Raw genomic sequence first — 7126 nt, 5'->3', positions numbered from 1 at the left:
TCAATCCATGTAGAACATAAATTGTTTCTATTTTTTTGATTTAAACATTGATTGACAATAGCTTGTTTTTTTTCCCCTTTTTTCTCTGATAAGTTTTTAATCGATTTTATTCTTTGTTTGAGGAAGATAGCGTCTTGCGGGTCCCAACACCGCTTTAGTTTACTTTCCAAGTTCCTTTTTTCACGAAGTAGTTTGGATTGTTCTTCATTTATCAATCGATTTTTGTACGAGAAGAGAAACCTCTTTTTCCATAGTCCTCCAGATAACTTCGAATAATGTTTCTCATTCTTTTATCCAAATAATTGATCTCGTCTGGATTAGTATTTTCAATTCTTGAGTATTTGCCAATTTCATAGACATATAAAATTGAAATGATTCCAATTAATGTTGCTGATTGATAGCGTCTGGCATGCCGTCTGGAAGTATCACTATTCCTGGATACAGCTCGATTGATATTCCTTGGCATCCTGGTGCTAACGCCGGCACAGGAACATCAATATTTTATTCGGAATCCAAGAATAATTGAACAGATCCTGATTTGACTTCACGCACCCATATGCAGTATGCTTCGCATTTAAGTCTCCAACAAGAATTGGATTTTCATTTCCTTCCATAAAATTTTTGACAATCGACGAATAATCTTTCAACCTTTTGGAGTATATACCTCCAAGTTCTCTTTGCAATAAGACTTTCGACAGTGTCAACATTCTGTGGGTGATTTTTTTCCTTATGTTTTTAAAAAGTTGTTTCCCATTATGACGTCGCATATCATGCACTGCGATTTATCGACGTTTTCAGATTCAGTATATTTGGTAAATCCATATTAGACATAAGAATCAATCCATTTGCGATTACCATTACAATCAAATAACAAAAAAGTGGAATAAAATTAATTAAATATTCAAATGAATAAATAATTTTTTCAGTTATAAAAATTAATTGAGCTAAACATGTTTCGGGGGACGACGTAAGAAACACTGGTCTATTGGATTTTATATATTTAATTATTATTTCTGAAATATGCCAAGGGTCATTATCTTGCTGAAAAATAAACGAGTTTAGCCTTTTTAGAGCTATATGCGACCTGCCGGTCAGTCCGCAAAGACGCACTGCGGATCGAGAGGCAGTTCCGCGTAGAATAGAGATTGGAAGAGGCAGCTCGCCTCCTTCGGTCATGCGTCTTCAAGGCAATTTTAACGCCGAGCATACGCAATCCGCTTCTTTACTTAGCACGCCAGTGGTCTCAAAAGCAAGGGGGACAAACTCGTATGCGTCAGAAAGAAGTACGTATTTTGAGCTCTTCCACTCCTTTAAAAATGTTTATATAATTTGCTTTGTTAATTTTTTACATTTAAAAAGGCCTTAGTAACTTTAAAATTCGAGTTATCAGATTTTTATTCATCTGATTTTTGTTAGCAATATGTAGTCAGACAATCTGTTATGTCGTCGAAAATCATTGCCGACGTAAATTTTATGTTCTTAGACAACTTGTGGATGTTAAAATGCCTTGTTGAGTGCTTTGCTGTCGTTAAACATAGTTAAATCGGTGTGTTTATTTTTAATTTTGGATCTAATATTCAAAAAATTTCATTAATTTATTTCGGGCTTTATTTGGTGATGTATGAAATGCACAAGTATCCATTTTTCTGAAAAAATTTCACTAAATGTCGTAAATTCATTAAATTGGTCAATCCGGCACTGTAGAATATTCTCCGAAATTTTTATTATTATTTATTAATAGTGTATTTGACGCGTAAATAACAATTATGTAATAAATTAATGCAGGCTTTGTCAACAACCTTGAAAATTACCTTATCACTAAAAATTAGATTAACTTGTTGCTTCGTCCCCCTGGCTTTCGAAACCAATAGGGGTAATGACCCTAAAACTATCAACTTCTTTTAGAGATTGGTTAATCATCTCGAAGAGGAGTCGCGAAACGAGCTGGCTTTTTCAACGGTTATTATTATAATTGCACATCTGCAACAAAAAAGAAAGTTACATCTTCTCGTCGCTTATTACACTTTCTCTTTCTCACATTTCTTAAATTAGTTTGTCGTTAATTTGTCTGAGATTTCTAAAATAAATCTCTTTTATACAATTGCGACATTTGTTTCCAATGGTAAAGATAAATATCTTTTTTAAATAGCTTCTTTATTGATGGATGTCTTATTTTATAAAGTGGAATGTTAGATTCAAGAAAACCAAGAGTGACTTTGAAGGCCAATGTTCGAAGAAATTTGATTTTTAAATATTGATTCAATACATTTTAGAAATATTTATAAATCTTAATTGAAGCCAATCAAATGTTATGCAAACTAAGTATTCATCAACAAAATAATGTTATGCAAACGCGGAGTGGACTAAGACATCAGCAAAAACACGGAGGTTTTCTACAAACTGCTGCATCGAGTATTCTCTCTGTCGCAGCAGGAAATTGTGTGTTAGTCAGTCACACGAAAAACTAAACACCCATCAACCTGCAGGTCTTCAATATTTAGCTTTTGTCCAAATTCCTTTGCTTTAGTAATAATATTTCATAAGTCGGGTAACCGTTAATAGCATCCATCGAGATAGCCATTCTATCAATAAATTCTCAAGCAGATAATGATTTTTAGAAGCTTTGAACTCTCACTATTTTCCATTGTTCTTTATTTTTTAAAATTTCTGATAAAGTAGAATTTTATAGATCCAGATTCCTTCCAATATCTCTTCCTCACTATTTTTAAAATTGACAAAATTGTTGGAAAATTTTGGAACAATAGTGACGACATCTCCGTAAGGATGCTCAAACCTTTGCAGACATAGTGAAGAATTAGTTCTATAGTAATTTGTATAGGGACCTTTTAAGTTATTATAAATTAGATACATTATCTCCTTTAGAGAAGAGAGCGGAGTTCAATATGTCGATATAAGGGTTGTCTCTAGTTGTTCAGTCCTATGAATTGATGGAGTGTCGGGAAATTTTGGACAAATGTTAGACTGTGATGGAATTAATAGACATTCCGGGGAATATATCTAAGGAAGAGTCATGTCGAGTTATCCTGTGTGGTGTGAGTGGTAGGAGTTGGGTGGTTTGGGAGTCGTTAAAGATATGATATCCGTGGAGAATCGTTTGGGCACTGAGGGTTTTGGTCAAGTCAGGCAGTGGTTGGATGTTGAGCCAATTTATCGTTTGAGGATTATTGACTATTTGAGAAATTTTGTCTTACTAGTTTACTAATTATTTTAAATTCTGTTAGAATTGAATACAGTGAACCCTCGCAAATTGGCCACCTCGCATTTTACTAAGATAAAAATTAATTTTCTTAGTATATTGGCCAATTCTCAAATTTTGACTATCTCATATTATAGCTCGCAGAAAGCTTGGATGACTGGATCTATTTTTATTGATTGGATTATTAGCTTTGATTTCAACTGATATTTCGAGCCTTTAATGAGTAAAGATTTTTTAAATATCGAATGCACAGAAGATTAAGATATAAACGAAAATTGTTTACAAGAGGATCAGGAGTCTGAAAGTAGCGCCGAAGAGACCAAAATCGTATTCCACTTGATAGAAAAGATATTGTAATTTATTTTATTTTGTAAAATATTATTTTTTTTAAATTGGTTATTTTTGGCCATAAAATTTGTATGTACCAAAAATGGCCTATTTGCGGGTTCACTGTATAGGAAAAATAGTCTCCAATAAAAAATGGTTTTAATAAATGATAATAACGAATTAAAAGTGTGAATAATTAAAAATATTTATTCTAAAATTGGGTAAATATTGTAACGTCCGATCCAACACTGATTGTTCTTATTTCTTGCCATTTTTATATAACCTTTCTCCCCGTAGTAACGAGACCAACTGCCAATAAGACGGTCGATTGTACCTATTCTTGACCAACCAATACTCTTTTCCATTCTCAATTCCATAACCAACGACCACTATGGCGTGATTTGAACAATTTTGACATTGAGGATTGTCATGAACTCCTTAATTTAGAACATTCAAAAGTACCTTTTTATATAATCGAAATGATAAATCTAGAGCACAGATAATTACAGTGATCGGTCCAATGTTGATCAGAGCTTTTATTAACTTAGATTCTGATGTAAATTTTTGAATCCAGTCATTTTTACAACATTTTTCCTATATCTACAAACCAACTCTAAAGATTGACATGAGATTGTACACCCTGGCTTCGTAAGGGTACATTTCTTCGGTGTCGATGCCACCATTTTTCATTATATATTTAAAAACACTCTCCACGGTGCCCCCACCACATCCGTTCGGTCCAATACAGTCGATTACATTTTGCTCACTGAAGCTAACAAGTTTGCCGTATTTAATAGCGAATTGACCTTCAAAACTTCCCATCTACGAATTGATTAGTGTCTTATACAGCTCCAAATATATAACACGATCCACATTTTCCTTCACTCTTAACATGAGTGACAGCATTACGATCCACCCAACTAAAATTGACTGGGACGTCATAATTATCTTCAAATTCGGGTTTGGAACTAAATTCTTGAAATTCGGGTAAATTGACATCAAAATGATATCCTTTAGCATTTCTCCAAATTCCTGATTATTAAAGAAGAAGTGATGAGATACCATGTCTGCAAACTGATTGATTCCTAGAGCATATGAAGTCTCTCTTCTTTCGTACTTCAAGTTGTGTTGATCAATTAGTTCAAGATTGCTTCGAATATTTCCCGTCTCCAGCTCTCTTCGTGTGGTGAATATTTTTTGTCTACGAAAGTTAGTATAATGAACAACTAAATGTTTTAAGATATCTATCCATTTCAAATCAAACTGATGGCCATAAGAGATATTGGAAGGAATATTGTCTTTATTTTTTATTGATACTTTGAACGGACTCGAGACGAAACTTTTGACTATGATTGCAAAAACAAGAAAATGTGTCATAGAGTTATAAATTCAATTTAAATTATTCAATTTTATTTTTCCTACTTAATTTAATATTTTTTAATTACAATTTAAACTAAACAATATTTGACTACTTTTTTACTTCTCATAGATCCTCCAATTCCTTTCGATTTGATACAATTTTATTTTAATAACGCTACTTTATTATTAATAAAAAGAAATTAATGGATTCAGGCCTGGAAGATCAACTGCCGATGTAATATAAGGAGATAGATCTATTCCTGCCATATGCCAAAAATTTGAAATGGTAACCACAATTTAGGGCATTGATATGAGCAGGGCATTTTACACGATTCGCAGAGACAAGCTGAAGTGATATATGATATAGACTTTCTGACTCATGATAAGTCACACTTCTGAACATTACTTTACGTGTATAAAATTGTAAAATTTCTTCATTAAAATTTCATCTCAGAATTGAAGTTCATCTCAAAATCTCAGTGAACATTGTATTAATAAATCAATTTACTGATTTGAAAGCTACATAAACTCCCAATCACCTAGCATTTTGTAAACAAAATTGACAGAATGATAAACTTATTCAAGAATTTTTTTAATCTTTGTTTTTTGAGCCGTAGACTTTTGATCAAAAGATAGTTAGGATAAAGATAAAGTGTTAGACCATTTAACTTTGAACTATGAAATAGTTAGGATAAAGTGTTAGACCATTTAGTTTTCTTAACTAACCGATGTGATACATCTATTACAAAAAAACGATTTTCTGTCATGCTATTGCTTTAGAATGTCAAAATCCCCATTCTCTTTCATTTCTGTAATTTTAAACCAGCAATAAAATAAGTATTTCAAACCTGTAATCGAAATATGTTTATCCAATACCCGGTATGCTTCTTTTACAGAATTTTGCATGGTCGTTAGTCATTTGGCTTAATTGTTATTAAAAATGGATGCTATAGTCATTTTATCCGATCAGTTAATCATAGTTTTCAAGTGAAGTTTTATCAAAGGAGGCCGCCGAACTCGCTTTTAACCAGTATGAATTGTACAAGCAAAGTGGGATTGACTTCTCCTGTGTAGTGTTTAAACCGTTAATGAACTAATCATGTTTTCGCTTTTGTTCGAATAAGTCATTTTAAATTGACCTTATTGATTTAAAAGGTTTGAATAACGTAATTGGTAGTTACTCTTGACTTCTGAAAAAATTGTGAAACGCCTTAATGATTGCAGAGATCTTGACATGTTGCAAAATCGCCAGAAATAAAGAAAACTGTTCAGAGAACTGACTTATTGTGTAGCAGATGCATTGCCATGACCTATGACATCGCGTTAGTGCTTAAAATAATAATAATTTAAATTAAGAATGTCCCACTTTTGCTTTCGGGAAAGTTTTTATGCTCGACATCTCAAATAAATGCCTATAGTAGATTTTTTAATATACATTAAAAAATGATCAAAGTAGGATTGTGCACAATTTATTAAAAAATATGTTTTTATTTGCCCCCACTTCAAATACGTAAAAATGTTCCCGTTTTATCACATCCAAAATTCACAGATCTAATTCTTCAATATGTGATCTCGTTGAGTTTATTTTTTGAAGATTTTTATAAAATAAAGACAACACAATAATAAATATTGTCTGATGCTTGTCACGTGACGTCAAATAATTATGGGATTAAATTGAACCAAGTTTGCACTTTAAGGAATTTATATTACAAAAATCAGATTTCCGTAAAATTTAATGAATTTGTCTTTAAATGGTTTAGCGAAATATTCTTGAAATTGAAATGTTTTTTATATTCTGTAATTTCTTGACATCATAGGTTTTACTCTGATTTTATTTATTAACATTACATTTTACATGAAAAAGAGTCAATTCGGACAAACATGGAAAATAGTTAATGTTCTTATCTTTAAAAACAACTACAAACCAACATTATATTACATTACTAGCAGCTGTCATGAGAAAAGAACTCGCTCTTTAAAAATAAGCCAACTATTTTTAACGATTGTCCCTGAGCCTTGTTTATTGGCATCGCAAAACTCATCTTCAACGGAAGTTTTACCCTTTTAAATCTAAACGGTTATTCATCAGAAAGAATTGGTTATTCGTGGGATATAAACATCCTCACCTCTATATTTACCTGTTGAACTGATTTAAATTAAATTAGTCTTATTTAAGTTTAGCCATACGCCTGACTCCCTGCTCTCTATACTCACTTTGGGTGA

The sequence above is a fragment of the Octopus sinensis genome, unplaced genomic scaffold (assembly GCF_006345805.1).
Source record: "Octopus sinensis unplaced genomic scaffold, ASM634580v1 Contig18957, whole genome shotgun sequence".
NCBI classification, from domain to species: Eukaryota; Metazoa; Mollusca; class Cephalopoda; order Octopoda; family Octopodidae; genus Octopus; species Octopus sinensis.
This window is presented reverse-complemented; position numbering follows the sequence as displayed.